Raw genomic sequence first — 21,221 nt, forward strand, 5'->3', positions numbered from 1 at the left:
AAACGGGATCCCGGGAAACAGTTCACTTTCATCTCGGAATCCCGGGACAAGCAAAAGACCGAGAAATGAGAAACCTTAGTGTCTTGCCCCTGTACATCATACTTTCCTGTTAACAATACTGTAACTTCCGATCAAAATCAGAAGTTCGTATATAGTTAATCGGGACCTCTGTCGAAGCTTTCCATATCTGATCTCGTCGTTCATATATCTAACTCGTTCTCGATATTAAAGAAGAACAGACAACAGAAGACTGAATTTATAGGTCTGCAATTTTCGAAAATTGCAGCGAAAAAATACTAATTGTAAACAATAAAGAGAAATTACCTTATTTATTATTCAACGTATATAAAATTATTTTATTTGGTCATTTTTGTTAACAATTATTCTGGATTATTGTTTTGTAAAGAATTGTTAATATAAACTAATGAATGCATAAAGAAAAAATAATTTTGTCTGTGTGTGTGTGTACATGTGGGGGCGTGTGTGCGTTAGACGTGTAGTTGTGTGTGTGAAAAATCAGTTTTTTGTTATAAAGTGAGTCTGAACTTAAACGTTACATACAAAGTATATAGAAATGGAATAAAGTTGATAAAAGTTTCAGTTATTTATTATCTTCCTACATTGTCATACCAATATGAACCTATCTCTAAAAACATAATCCAGGAAAATAGTTTTTTCCAAATAAACGGCATAGGTAATGAGTAAAAACAAACATTAAAAATGATATGTACTGTACTATAGTTCATCCCACGTACTTTTTGAAGACAATATTTTCTTAATCAGTAATTTGGAAGAAATAAAAACAATTATATCTAAGAATTAAGCATAAGTAACTAAATATTAAAATGTTAACATAATAAATATGATTTTAAATCAGTATTATATGCGAGTAAAATTTACATAAAAGTCGTGTTATTATAGTTTACACACATCTATTATACAATTTTACAACTTTTATATACTTTTTATACTTACACTATTTAACTTCAATTTACATTATATTTTAAGTTCTAAATAGTATTGAAAAATAAATTGTTTGAAAATATTTTTAATAAATTAGGTATTATAATTACTGAATTAGAAACTGTAATATTGCAACATAAAATTAATATTAATTTATTTTAACAGATCTCAAATTTCTCTTGTTCTTCCATAACGCTTTTTCTTCAATGGCGTCAACTTCAAAAGAAGTCTAAAACATTTTAAATCTATTATTTCAGTTCTTAGACATTGAATTTTATCTATTTTAAGTCAGCAGGAACGAAAAATGCGACACATAATCTGTAACCCTACAAATTGAACTTTATTTGCCTCTATTGTACTGTACAATAAGAATAGTCTTGGACGCCAGCCACTCTGAGGAACGTACACGATAATATTCATTAATATAACATTTGACCTAAACATCTTATCAATCGTTTTTTTTTTTTTTTTTTTTTTTAAATTTATAATCCATTTACGAGTTGTGGAAAGAGAATTACATTACACATAAAAACAAAGACACTAATAATATAATTTTAGAATACCTAGAAATAACTATTTTTCAATAAATAAACAAAACATGCTAAAATTGGATTTGCATCATTAAACGTTTTAAACATTTCTAACTTCGAATGTGGAAACCGAATTATTTTGAAGAAGACTCTTCAAAATAATTCGGACGGTCTACATTCAAATAAGAAGAGAATTTACTAATAAAAATACACTAACTAAGATTATTGTAATCAGTCTACTTAACAATTTATTATTACATATACTATTGTTATATCATATGTATATGTTTGTGTATATAGAAATTTATGAAAAATAAAACAAATTTTAAAAGCTATACATACTTTTGTCCTTTTACGTTTAAATAATCGGCTCTCTTCCGGACTAAGTTTCCTTAATGATTCATCCTATTTAATCGATTAATTTCTTACTTGTAGAAAGTGGGAACGATTTTTAATTTTTATTGTAAACAAATGTCCATAAATAGTTACATTATTAAAATATTATTTATTTCTCTACCGGCAACTAAGTTTTGCGTTGCATTTCCACCACCACTACTAATAAAAGGAAACTGATCGCATGATGGCAATAAACATCGGCACGGGTAAAAGTCGTTTGTTGAGCGCTGTTTTCATGCAAAATGCATAATCGATAAGTTATAGATTTTATTATCATCAGTAATTTTGAAGTTTGTTGTCCTACGGGAAAACAATACGAGAATACAGTTCTGTACGAATACGGAAAAATTCTACAACAACGGCCTGATAATAGGGACTTGGTAGAATCTATCCTTCAAATTTTCTTTCTTTTGAGATTTTTGTTAAAAGAAGAAATGATGACAATTTCAGTAATAAATAAAATCAAACTTTGTAATTGTTTATGTTTTCAAATTAAAATGCAACAACGATGACACTATAGAATAAGTAGGAATACATATTAAAAATTTCAGATGGATTAAGTACATATTCGATATCTTTCGTTTCTTCGTATTTTTTTTTTCATTTAAAGTTTTTATTTCTCCTTATTTAGAAGTTTCGATCTGTAAAAAATTTTTTAAACCATGAATTTTCTATTTATTGTTAATGTTGTTTATTTTTTCACAATGTTATATTCTTTATCACATTATAATATAACATAAAGCATTACAAATATAAACTTGTTTTTATATCATTATTAATTAAAATAAATAAAATTGTCGCGAGTTAGAAATGAGGCAGATTTAACTAAGCGGAAATATCCCAATTGTGACTTTTCAAAAAACAATGAAATATTTCGTTTCTGCTCATCTGCAGACACGATAACGGTGCATTGTGCGATCACAGCCGGACATTGCATAAGGGACCTGAGGATAGAGCGGGCCCCTTACAAGCTTAGCGATTCTTTTAAATTATTTTCTAGTATGAAAAACAATATTTCGATATGCGAGCCACAAATATTTTACGTATCCATATAACGTATTTATCCGAGTATAAGATGCTTTTTCTCAGTAACTTTGGCACTGTAAAAATGCCGCGCGTTCTATATTCTGGAAATGTTTTCCACAACTTTTTCGGAACTGCAGCGCCGTTTGTAGGCACTCCTGGCTTTTTTCGATTAGAATATTCTATATCGTCAGCATCCGGGGAAGAACCTTCCAGCCATTACACTTAATTAATTACTAAAATTTAACAGAATATGCCGCCAAATAAAGATTCGAATGCCGAGGGCTATAGATGATTAAGATCAATTTTGTCATCAGTCGAATATTACAGCCGTACCCTCAGAATGAAACACTAGGCGGCGCAACCTGGAGTCATTCGCTCTAAATCCAGCCTTTCGTCAATTTTAGCTTAGACTTTTACATGGACAATATCGTGTATATTCGCAGAAGGTACGGAACTTCGTTCTACTCCGGTATTCGGAAGAGTTAAGCATGGACGTATACGCCTCTACGAGTCGAAAAATCGCCACCTCGTCTTACCCTTTCGCACACCACACATGAAAATAACCAGTTTTTCTAACGGCCGTATTGACCGCGGCGCGACCGAAGTTTTAGAGTTACACGAATTAAGTAATAATGCTAATCCGTACGTAAGACGACCGCAACGACAGGAAAAATAGGTTTCGTTCGGAATCGAGACAATTTAGATGATGGCGAAATCCGATTGAAGTATTGATTGAACCATTGACTCCTGAAACTTTCTCCATCGTCGACCTCTTCCGGGATTCCATGATCTTTTCTCGGCCTCTTAGTTTTCTTGTTAATTTAGACAATCAAAATAACAGCAGAAATCAGATTAATTACTGGCTCGTCGGATTTAGTTACAAACATTTTTCATGCAAAAGGTCTTACAGTAATATACAACATTCTGAACTATTGCGTACTTAACCTACTGCACTAATTTTTATGAATAAATTTTAGTTGCAATTTAACAGAAATTATAACTAAAGTTTGCATATATATATGTGTGAATATACTGTGAAATTCGTTAATTAAAATACATAAAATTCATTTTACTTACGTTAAAATTATATTCTGAATAGTATGCCTGATTAAAACTGATAAAAGTAAATATATAATATAGGTTATTATATAGAAAGCTAATTTAAAAATGCCAACATTTTAATACGAATTTTTATTATTAAACTTGATTAAATAAAAATCAATTTACTCCTAAACGATAAAAATGTGTATACAATGTTGTAAAATTTTGAATTTGGGCGTATTAAGTTAATACACATTTATATGTTATGTGAAGACCCGAACAGGGTCGACTGGGAGGTTCGAATGTGGGATATCAATCGAGAAATTAAAAATCTCCCTTTCAGACTCGAATAGGAGGAATTGAATGTCTCGATTGAACAATGGCAGTTTTTTTTGTAAACTATTTAAACAATAGAAAAGACCAAAGTCAAGAAAAACGTGGCTGGAGAGAAGTCGTATTCAGTCACGACGTTGACCTCTCCCGCGTCCTCCATCGGGTTTCGAATTGTCACCAGGTGACGATGAGAAACCAATGGGGAGGCGACTTTGGCGGAAAAACTAATAAAACTGGCGTTTCAAAGAGTTCTTAGTTCTTGGTTTCCGGTTGTTGGTGCTCGCCATCGGAATTTGCCGCCGTGAGGACCAACATCGACCCACTAGTCGACGCCTGAACTTACCATCGTTCCTGGAGACAACGGGTTTCTACTGGATTCACCCTTCTCCCGAACCTGCGATTCGAAACTGTGCCGCACGCCCTGGGGCCGTCCACCGAAACGTACGTCGTCGAGGGATCGAGAGAACTTCAGACCGAACGTTGGACTTTCAAGAATAAAAACTTTTTATTCGCTCCCAAAGTTGGGTTTTGTCCAAGCTTAGAAGAAAGTTGTAAGAAACTTCTATTTTTTTAAACGGTTTTAAGATGGAAAACCTGTCTTAGTGAGTCTTTCCACTCCCACACGACAGTTTGACCGCTCGATTGTCGTTACATCATTCCATCCAGTCGATAAACCTCATACTTACAACATTAAGTATATAGTATATCTAAGTAAACATTTATAAGAAATATCGATCGAAATAATGATGCCACGAGATTCATAATACATGTGCTTGTATATATGTATTAACTTTCGCTTATCGATTTCTTTAGATCACAAATTTTAGTGTGTTCGTAATTACAATTACATTAGCGTAGAAGCAAAGATGTAACGACAAGTTTCTTTAAACGGATATTTTCCTTCGAATTGTTGGTCGTGTTCTTATCAATTTTCTCAAATTCTTTCTGAATTTTGGAACAACGAAGCATTTCGGGTTGTTTGAAAATTTTAAATAATTATTCGATGAGGTAAGTATTCATTTTAAACAGGTCTGAGTATTTCCTATAATCAACATAGGCTCTATACGTTTATTTTTATTAATATTTTAGGAATATAAATAAAACAGAAGATTCTACTTCACAAAGTTGTTTGTGTATCGAATGCGTTTTAAGTCCCTCTTTAAATATTACTAAAATGGTAGCTGTGTATTGCACGCAAGAAGTACCTTCTCTTAGGAAGGCGTTTGCATTGCGAATATATACAATATTTTTGTTTATTTTATATTTATTGGGATTTGTCAGGGTTACAATTGCATATTCTCAGAGTGACAATCACCCTCTGTGGATAGTTCTAAGAAAAAAAGAAATATTTCGTGCATCGGGAAAATATTTATATGGAATTTACTCTACTTGGTCTTTTTACTTTGCTTTAAATTTATTCGTTATTAAAGCACTTAACAACGAAACACAAGTTTCACAGTTTTTTAAGATGTGCGACGATACAGGAGAAGAAAACAGTAAAAAAATATTAAGGAAAAAGTTATTATTTATTCAGAATTTCGTAACTTTGCCTTTGTCGTTTTTAATTATTATTTTAACCGCAGTTATAGGAATTATTTTTACTCGAGAAACATATTCTGCTTTTAATGAAAATGTTTCGCTAATTAATTCCAATTCTATAAGTTATTGGTTTTCTATATTAGTAGCACTTTTTCCTTTAGAATTAATTTTAGGCGCTTTCACTATAGCAACTATTAGTTTCCTTACTATACTTATGATCTACGCCACCATACAAAAATTTCAAGATTTAAACAACTGGCTTCGAGCTATAACGTCTTCGTACGAAATGCATTTCGAAGGCATATCTTTGCATTATCAAAGACTTTGCCAACTTGTGGATTGCGAAAATGTATTTATCCTCAATATTTTTAGTGTACTTTCCCTGTTTATGACATTTAACAGTTATACCATAATTATTCACATTATTTATAACGACGGTCCGCCGAATACAATTTTAATTATTACATTATCGTTATATATCATGTTCTTAGTTCCTTCTACTTATTATGGCTCGCTGATATCAACTAACGTAAGCATTTGCATTCTTTATCTATAAATCTCTATATACCTTACTCTATATGTAAGTTAAATAGAGATATTTTATATCTAGAAAGTAAAATAAGACTGATATTATTTCGTATTTCTTGACATTTACAGAATAGGAAATTATATATTTCATTATGTCGCTTATTAACTTTATCGGATTTAAGTGAAGCGCAAATGATCCAAGTAAGTGTTTATTACTATCATTCTCTATATTTTCTCTATTATTTTATATGTTGAGAAATATCCTTATTAAAGTTTTTCTTGTACCGATACCTTTAATTCTTTCTGTTATCGAGAGGAAATTAAACGCATGTTATAACTACGGCAAGGGCATCTTAGCACTAAAATTCATATATGCTGTAAGTTATATAACTATTTCAGACAACTCGGGGAAGATGGTTAGGACCTCAAAGTTCGTGTTTTTTTTTCTTTTCTTTTTTTGACGACGTATGGTTTCACTACCGTATTCACAACACTAAGAGCATCAAAAGCATTCCTGTGTGTTTATTTCCAACATTTTTTCTGTGAGTATTGTTCAATTTACAGCGATTTAAAAATTTGTAGGCAGGAAATTAGCGTCTGAAATTATTGCTTGCTTGTTCTAGAATGCTCTCTAGCGGCAAAACCTAAGACAATCGGTATTAACTTTGGAAATAATGAAAATAGAACACTTGTTACATGTATCTGTTGGTGAAACAACAAGGCAACCATGTTCAATTGTGAATCACGTAAAAAACCATTTTCCCCCATATATTGGAATAAGATGGATAATACCATATTAACCATATTCTCCCATACTTTGGGATAAGATGACATTAACCATCTTATACGTATAACTATTAACCATCTTATACGGGATAGAATGTGAAAGGTCAAGGACGTGGATGCGTGAGACGTATACAACCGCAACCTTCTACCCCGACAGCGACGAGATTGAACCTGGTGATGACAGCACAACAGATGGAGGTGATCTAGAAGAGTTTTCCGAGTTGTAGAATAATGACTAATTCAGCTTGTTTATTTTTTATGTAAATAAGCTAAATGTTTGTAATATAATGTATATTTTATTTTTGGTAAATTAACTTGCATTAAAAAGCTCTGTGTAATCACCTTTTCTTTCATCCATTTTCCTCATATGTTGGGGGAAGATGGAAATTCGCGTTCTTGTATTTGGATAATTTTCCTCCAATAGATTAATGTAATAGATGAGAACCATGTTCACCTTCAAGACACGAAAAGTACAAGGCATCTTATGTGCCTGGTCATAGTTTATAAACTATAAATCCGAGAGAGGTAATCATATGCAAACAAAAGTATAACCGTCTTTCCCGAGTTACTATATATGATTTTTAATGCCTGTACGTTGTAGCTCTAATGATAAACGAATGTAATAAGCACGTAAGATACAATTTATTTATTTTCTTATTTTCTTAATATCACTTAGAAATATAATATATTATGTATATTATACATTAGCTTTTAATATAGATAACATTAGAATAAACTATTACTGGTGTATATTATTTGTCATATTTTAAGTTTGTTCAAACAATCCGATTAAAATACAATTAAAATTTTATTATTATGTGATTGAGGATTAGAGAATATATACTAGATTATTATTATTAATTTTATTTATTTATTTTTTAATTATTTGAATTTTTGATTATTTGAATTTCCATTTCAAAATCTTTAACTAATGCAAACTTTATTAATAAAACCCATCCCATTTGGTTAATAAAATTATAAAGAATGCTCACATTTCGGTAATTAAAAGATTTCAAATAACTTAGAAGGAAAACTTTGGGATGTTTTAATCTGCAAGATTCTGAATTAGAAATAAATTAAATTTAATATATTTATAAATTATTATTATTCATATTATAGAAAGATTTGATTTTGCATCATAATATCAGCCAGAAATGACAACTAAAAATAAACATGGTTGATAAATTTTTTTGGCTCTCAAACAAAAAAATGTGCTACTACTTAAACAAATGGTTTAAATGGATAAATGCTAGTAGACTGCACACGTAGAAAAACGCAAGGTCTTTTGCATTTTTATTCTTATCACACCACAAGGAAGACGATTTCACATTTTAAATTAAGGCGGATAAGAGTCTGAAAATAAAAGTCGACTTCGCTGTGTGTCGCTGTTGTTCCTGTAACGTGATAAATTCCAATGTAAAATTTTTGTGTTTATTCCACGTGTGCATTTTACAGAAGGAATTTGTGTATCGGCATTTTCCGTTTGCTCCGACTTTGTGTAGTAATAAAAATGTTGCTATTATAGTTTATCAGATGACATAAATCACTAAACACGCAAATTTACCGATCAAAATTATACAAACTGAAGTAGCTCACAAAATTCCGCTCGTTCTCAAAACTTGATGGGACGATTTTGATAAAAATTTTCCATTTTCCGTTAATTGCGATGAGGAATCCAAAAAATGTAATAAAAATGATGGCCCAATGTTCAATCTATTAATTTAAAATTTTGAGTAACTGTCTGTGCTGGTAGAGGTTAATTGCAACCATGCAATGCGCGACGAAAATTTTAAAAAGAATATTTCAAAAATTATTTGTCTAAGTATTTACTGAATGTGAACACCCGAGTCAATCTTAACTAGTGAAGAGATTCAATTAATATACTGTATAAGATTTTACGCTCGGTAAGGACTGAAATTTTAATGAATGGTCATTATCATCGAAGATAATTTCATGCGATAAGCTTCGAGAAGTTAACCTTTCTATTTAATCTAATTTAGTGCATTAAGGAAGTCGCGTAAACGAGCCTGTCAGTTTTGAAAGAATCGAGCGAAAGAAAATAATAGAATATTAATTGTACTTCTTATAAATTACAAATGTACAAATTAGGTTCAGTGGAAATGCAATGTCTCAATTCAATTTTACTTCAGCTAAAATTAGACTTACCATAATATTTTTTTCTCAAACCGGGACAATTTTGAGAAAATAGTCACAACAGAAAATAAAGCCTACTAAGATAAGAACCTATGATTGAAAAAGCTAAATAAAAAAGTTGTTAACGAGTAAAACAACGAGTTAAAAGCAGTTTTTAATAACTCGACTGAACATACCTTATTATTAAGAACTTATTAATATTTATTCGTGGCGTGCTTGGAAGCGATGGAAGCGCCGATTCCACCTTCCAATGACCTTCCCTTGTATTTTATAAATTATAAATTTTCGTATTTTAACGTACTTTGAATTAATTAAAATTAATATTTTATTATAACTGTATTATGTATCTTTTACAAATTTCTATACTACATGTGAAAAAAAACGATAAGATTGCTATTGTATATTCGAATAATTCGGTGGAGGAAGGAATGTCGAAACCGGGTCAGTTTCCAATCAGCCAGATTATATAGGCTGATTGGAACATCGGGTTTGGCACATGCGGGTTACAGAGCACCAACCTCACCGGTTTAGCTGGTAGAAGCAACACATGCATAAAGCATCCAATTATATCCCGGACCGGTTCTGGGCTGTTAGCCGCCTGCCTGCTAGATATTCGGCCGCCCTCTCCCGATTATGTGAATCATGAGTAGACTAGATCAACGGCGGGAAACCCCCGTCCCGCGGGCCAGCTACGGCTCGCGAAAAGTTTCTATCCGGCCCTCGAGATCTTTAATAGATTATTAAATTGGAAAAATAACTAATTAATAGTTATTTCTCCAATTCTTTGTAATTTTCGAAAACGATAAGAGAAATAAATGTGGTAATTAACTTTTTATTTATTTATTTCATATTTGCAGACTAAAAAAATTACAAGTCACAAGAAGGCGTCAATTAACTACTACGGCCCGCGGAAATAACGTAAAATTTATTCTGGCCCATGTTATAAAAAAGGTTGCCCACCCTAGACTAGATTTATAACTTAACCCAACAGATAGGAATTTACTGGCATGTTTTTATGATAGTTCTGTGTAGTTGACAGGAGTTAAAAAAAAAAAAAAATTCATTAAAATATTTGATATTTTTATTTTGCTCTCCCATCTTATATTACTTACGGATTTCAATATTAAACCAGTGATGTTACGATTATAGTATGTCCCATCTGTAAGGGAATGCAGAAAAAACGTGTACAATTCTTGTATAATGTTAAAAAATTAACTGTTACTTTGGCAGCATCATTTACAACTAAATTTAATGAATGAGACGTACAAGGTACAAAAAAGCTCTAGAATTTATTTTCCTTAAATTTACGATTTGTATATCCGTTGTCATAAAAATTTGTCTTTCCAATGTTTTCCCAAGACGACAGATATTCAAGTACAAAGTAACTGGTTCGACTTATTTCTACTAAGAAGTAGTTAAATAATTAAGAGATTAGGGAATGGGGACATAAATAAAACCCTGCTGAAAAAGCCAGAATTTTACTTAAACAAAAGCTTAACCCAACCAATCACTGGCTCAGTACAGCGGGGAACTGATTTCCGTGTACACCTGGTATTAAAACGAATTAGTTAGAAAACAAATGACTATCAAGTTTAACATATTTAGATTTTTACAGCTATGGTGAGAAACGTTTAAAATTTACAACAGCCCCGTCGCGTCCTTTGGGATATACTAGTGATGTGACAAAAGAGGCATTTGACATTGACTGATATCGGCACCCTCGGGATTTGGCAACCTGCGTGCATGCACGCGCCGCACACCTACCAGGACGTCTCTGACTCCATTCATTAGCCACTCGTAGGGAGCTATTTCACTAAGTGGATTGTTTTAAGATTTAAAAAGTAAAGAATATTTTGTTATTTTTTATGTACGTTTCTTCACAAAGTTATATTTAATTATAAGTTTCTTTAAAAGTATATTCATACAATTGAAGAATTTTTTGTACTAGGTATGTATATTCATCACACATTTTGTTTTACCAAGTAATTTGTTTTTTATAATTTTAATTTTAGCCCTTATATAGTGGCTAATGATTAAAAAATTTATTTTCAAAAAGTTTTGGCTCAAGACCGTATAATGAAATAGAAAACATTATTAAAAGAGAAAGACCAATACCTAAATTAAATATAAATACGTCAACAAAAAAATTTCGACATTTTGACGATAAAATTTATGCTGAATGACGATTCTTTTGTAAAATTGAAACAATTTGGAAATCAAAATAGAATAGAATTTAACATTGGTAGACAATATAAAATAAATATTGAAAATTATAACAAGATAATTACGATTAATAGATGTATCTAAATTAATAAATGTTATATGTTTTTTCTCAAAGCAAGAATTGGCATTTAGAGGGCATAGGAAATTTATTGAATCTAATAAGAAAGTTCAATATAATGACCTCTGTTATTTATTAAATACGTCAGATAAACTATTAAAAATACATTTAAAGAAGTGTACGGTTTTTACTGGCTTATCGAACAAACGAACACGAACGGGCCCTGACGCGCAATTAATTAATTGCCCCTGTTAGTCGGCTTCTTACAGAAACACAGCTTCCCTATCATCAAATGTCACGGCACGCCACTGATATTTATCATTAGTGTAAACTTTCTTTAAAAATTCTGTCACTTAAATCTCTACCATTAAAATATGACAATATATTTGAGAAAGTTCCTTCCGCTGCTACGAGGCTTGCCTTATGTTTCGCACATTCCAAGCGATTTTTAATGTCAGAACGCCAACCATGAACTACTGAAAATTCTGAAAAGTACAGTTCACATTTCACTTTCTCAATACGAACGCAAACTTTTTCAAAACCGATAACCCTTTTTTAATTCATCAGTAAACACACTGTTTCTTTTGGCATTTTGGAAATTAAATTAATGTACAGTACAAAATAATCGCGAATGCCGATTAGCAATTCCAACTCGACTAAGATAAAACGTGCACAACAATGACGTGACCAAAATAAGTTTCAGTGTTGCCAATTCTAATTGAAACAAACTATCTAAAATGAAATAAAAATATCTGGATCTCGTAGGCTACATGCTATTATAAATTCTGTGAAAAATATCTGAATAAAAAAATAAAACATCTAAATTCATTAGGCCACATGCTATAAATTGTAGGGGGGAAAAGCTAGACAACATTAAAAGTACTTAGATCTAGATACAAAATATTTAGATTGGCAACAGTGAGTGTAACAGAGGAGACATTTTAGTTGTCAAATTCGCTATTTTACTCCAGGCTGCATATTTTTACTTCTTGTATATTCGGCACTTTTAAAATTTTACCAAATAACCGGGAAAAAATGACAAACCAGCCGAGACGCAGGGACACATCATCAAACCGAGACAGTCCCGGTCAAAACGAGACGTCTAGTAAGCCTAGTTAAAATAATTAATTATAGGCATTAATTGCAATATAGTAATATTGATGATTTTATTAGGCACTAAAGTTCAAAACTTAGCTAAAATTAAATCTATGTATCTATATATCAATTCTTGTTGGTTTGTTGGTTTGTCTTTTATACAAATCTTTATTCTTAAACCGATCTGGACCAAAGTTTGTATGAGTATTACTTATGCCCCGAAATCGATACTAAGATATATATTACCCCCGAACCATTGTGGTAGATTCTGCATCGTTTACATGTAACGTTATCTGTTGCAAAAATGATAAATAAATGCTAATTGTTAGTTTTTTTATTATTGATAATAGGTTGTTGGTTTGCCTGCCGACACTTGCCGAGTAGCTTAACGCCTGCCTCAAAGCATCATCACTGTGGAATAATATTAAAATGTTGTCCCTATAGATGAGGATCCATCTATTGGGAGACAGATCTGCAGAGAATTTTGCTAAACAACTTTTGTGTCTCGGTGATAGCAAATTCACTGAAGATCAGGATACTAATTTGATAACAGTTACTACATAAACAACAAACAGATATACTAGAGAGCAATATTGGAATATAAAAACAAATGCGTTGCCGCACGTACCTAGTGGAATTTTTAAACTCCTTGGAACTAGCTGGACTACCACCTCACAACCTAGAATACAACGAAACGATAATAATCTTTTATATTTGTCCCGCAAGCCCGAGCAATTTTTTGTTTTTTTAGTTTCATTATTATAAGTACTCCAGTCAATAAATGCATAAATAAATTTTAGTTACTACGACCATTGTTTTTATCATCCTCTCTCAATTCCATACCCTTCAAACACCCGAGTAATGCCGGGCACACGTCGCAACTTTTAATTAATTTTTGAATTTTAGTACTTTTATTTTTAAAAATATTAAATACATGTATTAGAATTTTTTATTTGATGAGTCCGAAGAGAATTTTAGTCATTTCGATTCAAAACTTCTTCAAGTAATTATCAGAGATAAATAATAAGCAGTAATAATCTGTGAAGGTTTATAAGCATTTTGAAATGTTCTGATTAAATAGTAAATGAAAAATTGTGATTATGAAAGCAAAGACAAAATGACTTATTTAACTTTGAATGCAACTTAATCCTGAGTAAATGATGATCCTGCACAAACAATTTGTGTAAAGGAAACATGTAGACAAAGTTGAAAAACGAAAAATCATTTATATCGTCACAACGCCGGGCTGCAATTTTTCGTCACAATTCACTTAAGTTTAGTAGTGTCTTGCCCCCGTACATCATACTTTTCGCGTTAATAATGGAGTCATGCCATCATCTAACTCCGTTCAGAAGAAAATTTTGAATTGAAATTTTGTGACTTCCGGTCCAAACCAGAAGTTTGTACATAACTTAGTTAAGCAGGACTTCCTGCCCATAAGCTTTCCATATCTTGTCTCGAATTTCATCTGTCTAGCACCGTTCTCGAGATTAAGTATGGACAGACACCAATGAGAATTTATAGGTCTGTAATTTTTGAAAATTGCAATCCAAAAACACGGCCGACAGGAAATGATCGAAAGTTATTTTTTGTAGCGATTTATATTAAAATGTAATGAAGTATTTGGTTGAAACAGTTGTGTTAGTTATAGGATTCTGCTTCATGTTTTCTTATTTAGTTTTGCCTGTTTAACTAGACAACTAAAATAGCAAGTAGGCAATTTGTTTCGCTATACATCTTAATTCCAAGAAGTTTCGGCTTTTCTCAAATACATTAGGATATCTGCTTCTTGACCTTCCTCTCTGTATTAGTATCCATTCAATCGTAGTTTCACATAGACATGTCCTGTCTGTCAGAGGAACCGTACTTTAATTGGCCGAGCGCCAATTAAAATACAGTCAATAATCGTAAGCTTTTCCTAAACAATAATAATTAGCTCTTGCTCTCACCGTAATCTTGCCGTAATTAGTCGCAATTCATCAATGATGCAACGCGTTGAAAATAACTTAATGCAGTTTTAAATGCTCAAGTGACCAGGCAATTTAAAAAATATGCAATAGAAAAATTGCAGATGACACGTGATAAAACAGTCGCGGTATACAAAATATGTTTTATTTTATTTATTTATTTATTTTTTATTATAGCGTAAATCGTACTCTTCGTGACATATCGACTTCACTTTACGGCATGCAAGAATTTGAACGCGTAATAAAAATCTTAATTGATCCTGATTGTGATGTTGGATCATTACGAGATCAATAATTTCAATCAGGCGACTCAAACGAATAATAGAAATCAATATATTTTCGTTGGAAATTTTATCAGGAGTAGATAAAAATTGTGGATCTCGTGGTTAATGTATTCACTAGTTTAATTTTATTTGTTTACGGCAACGCAATACATGGGCAAACTGCCAAGAGAGGACGCCTCTCAGAAGAACTTTCTTTCTATGGGAAACTTGCCTCTATTCGGGTGTTACAACACGTGAAGAAAATTTGGAAAACCACGTGTTCGGCCCGTTAGCAACCCACGACTCATCGAACACTGATTCAATGTTCAGTTGGTCGTAGGTTTGCGCCATCCGGCCATTGGTGGGCATTTTCGCATTAAAATTAATCAAATTGTATTGAGGGCACCTAAAAGTATGCATCCAAATCTCAAAGGCATTGTGAAACTTTTACATCGAACTTCTTCATAAACAAAAACTTTATCTGTGTACTGTACATACATTATATATTATGAATAAATTTTAAAATTGAAAATAATGTAAGATTACTTCATGTCATTAATATGAAAGAAATTAGAAAAGAAAAACTACCTTTAAAATTTCATGTCCATAAATTGCTATATTTTCTAGTTAAACTGTTTTTATCTTTATCATATTAAATGATAATTTTATATATTTAAAAAAAAAACATAATTCGTTTGATAAATATTACATAATTTCAGATTTTAAATTTTATGAATACTGTATCTACAATTAAACTTGGAATACGTACATGGAATTTTGTTTTAACAAAGACTGTGTTCTTACAGGTAACGTAATTTTCTTCAAATTACACATAATATAAAATCAGCCGAAATAGACTATTATTTTATTAACACATTGTTATTCAGGGTGGGAAAGAAAGTCACATTTAATTACAAATTTACAATTTTATACCCGGGTAGATATTTATTACATAATTTTCTTTTATTAAATTAAACACGCTTATTTTGACATTTTCTAAGAGACTTTTAATATCTGATCTAATCCTTAATTACATTTGTTCTAAGATCGGTTTATATTTCATTTTGTTCATTTCGTGTTTTTTGAAAGAACGATAGCTTCCTTTTTACTTTTCCGGCTGTTATAACAGAGGGTAAGTATGACAATCGGTCAAAAAAAATGACCCCTGAGATTTTTAATTTTTGGACTCGGGACATCTTAAAAACGTCCAGAAATGTAAAAAAATTCGGGGATTTTTTTCTGTATGTATGGATGTTAATGTGTGGCAAAATTTTGTTTACGCTTGCTTTTTTTCGATAATTTCTGAAATTTGGCAGGGAGGTTTGTGTATTAGGGGACGATGCTATTGAATTTTGGTGATTAAAGGTCGAGAGGGTGGGGAGGGAGATAATGGGGGTTAATGTGTATCTCCAATAGGGTCGGACTTAATGATGATTTTACTCGTTATTAGCATTGACAAGTTTTCATAAAATTCGTCCTCGTCCTCAAAATTAATCTCTTTGCCGTTTTATAATAATTAAAAATATAAAAATTTGTTTTAATAAAATATGATAACAGATGGCGCCACCAAAATTTTAAGTGTCGTCGTGAAAGTTGAGTAATTCATTGCTAGTTTATTTAAACTGAAACTACATGTATTTGTCAAGAATTTTTTTAATATAAAAATTAGATTAAAAATATTGAACTTATTTAAAGGGACGTCATAAGTATATAAATTAGTTTAACCAAACGAGAATAATCCGTTACGTACAAATGTTTCGATTTGTCATACGAAAATTAACACTACAATGCAGGTGAATAAATTATCTATCTTGTTGTTCATAATTTTAATGATTGTGTATATTGATTGAAAGGGCCCACAAGAAAATTAGAAAGAATAAAACAAATATTAAGAGGACTAATTGCTCCTCCTGAGATTATCTTTATTTTAATTTCTCCTGATTAACAATTTCGTAAAACAAAGGTATTTTGTAAAAATAAAGTCGTTACATTGAAGTAGTTACATGCGCGACTAACTTAGGTGACTCCTCCAATTTTTTCGACTTTACAAGAGTGTACTGTTTGGGAGACTGTACGCTTTTTTACGATTAGTATAAAAGGAAGGTTGTAACATTATGAAAAAGGCACACGTGTGTCAGATCTGACGGTCGTGTTTAAGATACCGAAGTCCACGATGTGCGACCATTAAATGCAATTTTCATTTCATTATACGGTGTTTACGTGTTTTATTTATTGTTTTCGTGTTTATTAGTTAGGGCACTTAATTGTGTTATTTTTTATCATCAATTATGTGTATTTGCCATCTAAGTTTATGGAATGGGTATTGTTTAGGGCAAGGATGGCAAACCTTTCAGAGTCTCCGTGCAACGCGGTGAGTGTAATTATCTTTAAATATGTTTATGCGTTTCGAAGTTTTAAACTTTCAATAAATAAAATAAATGAAATAAATACACTTTAGTTAGAATATATGTAAAGATAACTGAAGAAAGAGATGATCGGGTAGGATAAGTGAAAAGAACACGTGATAAACCGAAATCGTATGATTTGTTACGTGCCGGATGATTTCTCCCGAAGAGTCACATCCAGGACAGGCGTGTCATATATTCGCCATCCCCGGTTTAGTGACTGGAAATGGATTAATTCACTTTTCATTATTTTTAATGCAGAAAATTGATTCGAACTTCAAAAGGCCTGGAACGAATTAAATTCGAAGTACGAGGCATCACTATATAAACATTTTGAACAAAGATAAAAATATTAAAAATTTATAGATGGTTCAATTGTAAACAATACAGACCATAGATTACATTTTATTTTTTAATTTTTTGTTAACAATTATTTTGATTTATTATTTTGTAAAGTACTGTTAACAAAAACCTAATTAATGCGTAACGAAAAAGTAAATTGAACAATCAAGTATTTGTTATAAACTGAGTCTGTACTTAAATAATCCAGTAACGAATTGCATAACATTCTGGCAACATTTGGTCAAGCCATCTGTTATTATATTTTTCATTTTAAGAACTTTTTATATTTTTAAATATTATAAAACGGCAAAAGGCTTAATTTTGAGGGTAGGGATGAGTTTTATAAAAAAAATTGTAAATGCTAATAACGAGTAAGATCGTCATTAAGTCCTACCTACTGGAGATACACACGACCTTTATTTTGTCCCCATCCTCCCGACCTTTAATCACCAAACTTTAATAGAATCGACCCCCTTCATAATCAAACCTCCCTGCAAAATTTCAGAAATTTTCCACAAAAAGCACAGTAGTTATTAAGCTTAAAAGAGGGTTCGTGCTCCCCACACAAACTAACATCCCTACATACAGAAAAAATCTCCGAATTTTTTGCATTTCTCGACGTTTTAAGATGTCCTCAGTCCAAAAATGTAAAAATTTTGAAGTCGTTTTTTGACCGATCACCATACTTTTCCTCTGTTATATACACCGTATTAGTAAATATAGATACGAAGTATGTAGCAAAGACATAAAACTTGTAAAGGTTTGTCTTCCTATATCACTTACATTCCTATATTGCGTAATCAATAGCGAGGTTGAGGCCGAAGTTTTAAACACGAAAACGTGTACGTCGGATGTTCAGACAATGGCGTTTGGAAAGTCATTGGAATCATGCTCGACATTCCAAACGCCATTGCCAAACTTCTAGGCTTACAGGAAAGTGGCGCTGAACGTCCGACGTACACGTTTTCGCGTTTAAAACTTCGGCTTCAACCTCGCTAATATGAATGTCTCTCGAAACACCTAATTTAGAAAATTATTTTTTATTCAAAGTAAAAGTAAATGTTTCATAGGTAATGAGTTAAGAAATCATTAAAAATCTATTTATTATTTGCATCCTACATACTCTTTGAAAGTGATGTTTCTATAATCCATTAATTTGGAATTTAGAAACCATTATAAGTATGAAATAACCATAAATAAATTTTGAAATTTTAACGTATACAGGATTGTTTTAATCAGTTTTTTATGCATTATTACATTTCATATAAAATTTATATAAATATTTCTATTTTGTAACATTATACAATGACTAATTATAGAATTTTACAAACTAATAACTTTTTATGTACAGTGATTTATATACTTACAATTTGCTACTTAACTTATAATTTTACATTATACTTTAATGTAGAAATAATATTAAAGAATAAATTATTTTTAATAATTACCCATTTACAATTGTCGTATTGCTGCTTAAAATTGATAATACTTTATTTTATTTTAACAGGTCATAAGTTTCTATTGTTCTTCGATAACGTATCTTATTCAATGGCATCAACTTCAAAAGAAATCTTAAAACGTTTCAAATCGTTTATTTCGGTTTTGTAAAAATAATTATTAAAAATATGATCATATTTTAATTAAATTTGAATTACTTTAATTATCGGTGAAATGTAAACAGTTTTTATATATTTATAATATAGATATAAATTATTTTAAAATGAATATTTTTATTATATCTAATTCCTGTGTAAAATGATTTCATTTTTATCTGTACATAGGCCTATTTTGTATTCGGTATTACAGATAAATTAAAATTCATAATTACACATCAATTAAAAATATTTTGTTTACGAAAGCAGCCATTGAATTTTATCTATTTTAAGTCAGTAGGAACGAAAAAATGCGACATATGATCTGTAACCCTACAAATTGAACCCTATTCGCCTGTATTGTACAATAAAAAGACTACAATATTACATAAGATCAGAAATTATGAGTCATATAGCAATCACGTGTGGCTTGAGAATATAACGTTCTGCTTATGTATTTATGCTAAACGTTAGCGTTTACGTAAGGAGGACGCATATAAACGAAGTTATATTCTCGTTGAAATTGTTTCGAGATCACATTGTCAATGAATTAGTTAAATTTAAAACTCCAAAAGACGAGAATATCTGCATCTCGAAAATGAAGAAATTTTCATTATTAATGTCTAATCTTCAATAAATCATCTAAACATTTTCCAGCTTCCCGACTCCAACTGTCGTTCCGATCCTCAGAAAGGAAGGAGGAAGCCTTTGTCTCTTCAGCCATCCGCCCCTCGATTTAAATGTCAGATTTCGTCGTTTAAATAGAATGTTAGGTTATTATTAATAGTATTTAAAGTAAGTGGTTAACGTTTAAGTATTTTCCATTTATTTGAATGTAGATGTCAGACAGTCTTTGCCCAGAAGAATGTCATTCGCATACCTTTGTAATAAACAACTCCGGGATTATATAAACCATCTTATTCAACACTGTAACTACGTTTCCACTAACTTTAAGGAAATTTCAATCTGTTCTTATAAGACTATATTTCGACTGTAAACTTTTATTAACACCTGCATAGCAAGGGGTCATGCACACGGGGAAGGTTTTGGGATTTAACTTGTCCATTTGGAAGGGAACTTAAACTTAATCAGTAACTTATATATAACTTTTTTTCTGTATAAAAATTAAACTACATTATAAACAATGTTTTGCCTATTAAACGCATGGCTTAACAGTTAATATCTAAGCATCTATCGTATTCGCAATAGTAACAACAAGATTTTAAATATAATTTACAATGTAGTCTTGTTTTAAAAAATTAAATTTTATCATCGCAAGTATCAATATATATTATATAATATAATATATACAAATACTTGAGATGTTATGCAATTAATATATTATATTATATAAATATTTACAAAATTGACCAAGTAAATTGTTGTATTCTTTAAAGTTACGATAATAAGAATATAAAATTGTAATAATTAAATCTTAACAAAACAGTATAAATAAATTTCTTAATATTTTATTTAGTTTATTGAATACATTTTTTTTAGTCAGAAAAGTTTTATTTTTGTTGTTATAGTGGATTAATTAAGTAAATAAAAATGTTTCTAAATTTGTAAAGAAACGAATCAGTATTTTCTCAATTCACAAACTTCTTAGCTTAAACGTTTTTAAAATACAAAGTATTTTAAATGTTTTTTAAATATGACAGCAAAAACTAAACAAGCACCTGATCACTCGCTGAGAGATATTTATTCTTAACACAAACGTTTTCAATCCAATCAATGGATCATCATCAGGTAAAATTAGAACATTACAAAAATAGAACAACAAGTTCAAAATACAAAAAATATAACGGCTAACCAATATGTAACTAACAGCACAATAACGTTTCTAAATATCAACAAATTAATAAAAATGCTGCTAAAATTAACAATAAAATAATAATATATAACAAACAAATAGTGTATACAAAATATTAATACCTCCGCCTTAATAAACAAATTAATAACACTAAATATTAACACTGC

At 30.8% G+C, this 21,221-nt stretch overlaps 1 long non-coding RNA gene across 1 annotated transcript; it reads left to right on the top strand.

Annotated features, from left to right (window-relative positions):
- The first annotated feature begins 6,494 nt into the window (after positions 1–6,494).
- Positions 6,495–19,200, top strand: LOC136981417 (uncharacterized). The gene is made up of 3 exons (XR_010881761.1): positions 6,495–6,557; positions 15,622–15,708; positions 19,157–19,200. It is a non-coding gene; the product is annotated as an uncharacterized lncRNA (long non-coding RNA).
- The last annotated feature ends 2,021 nt before the right edge of the window (positions 19,201–21,221 follow it).

This window comes from Centruroides vittatus, unplaced genomic scaffold (assembly GCF_030686945.1).
Source record: "Centruroides vittatus isolate TY-2023 unplaced genomic scaffold, ASM3068694v2 contig_10, whole genome shotgun sequence".
Lineage (NCBI taxonomy): Eukaryota > Metazoa > Arthropoda > Arachnida > Scorpiones > Buthidae > Centruroides > Centruroides vittatus.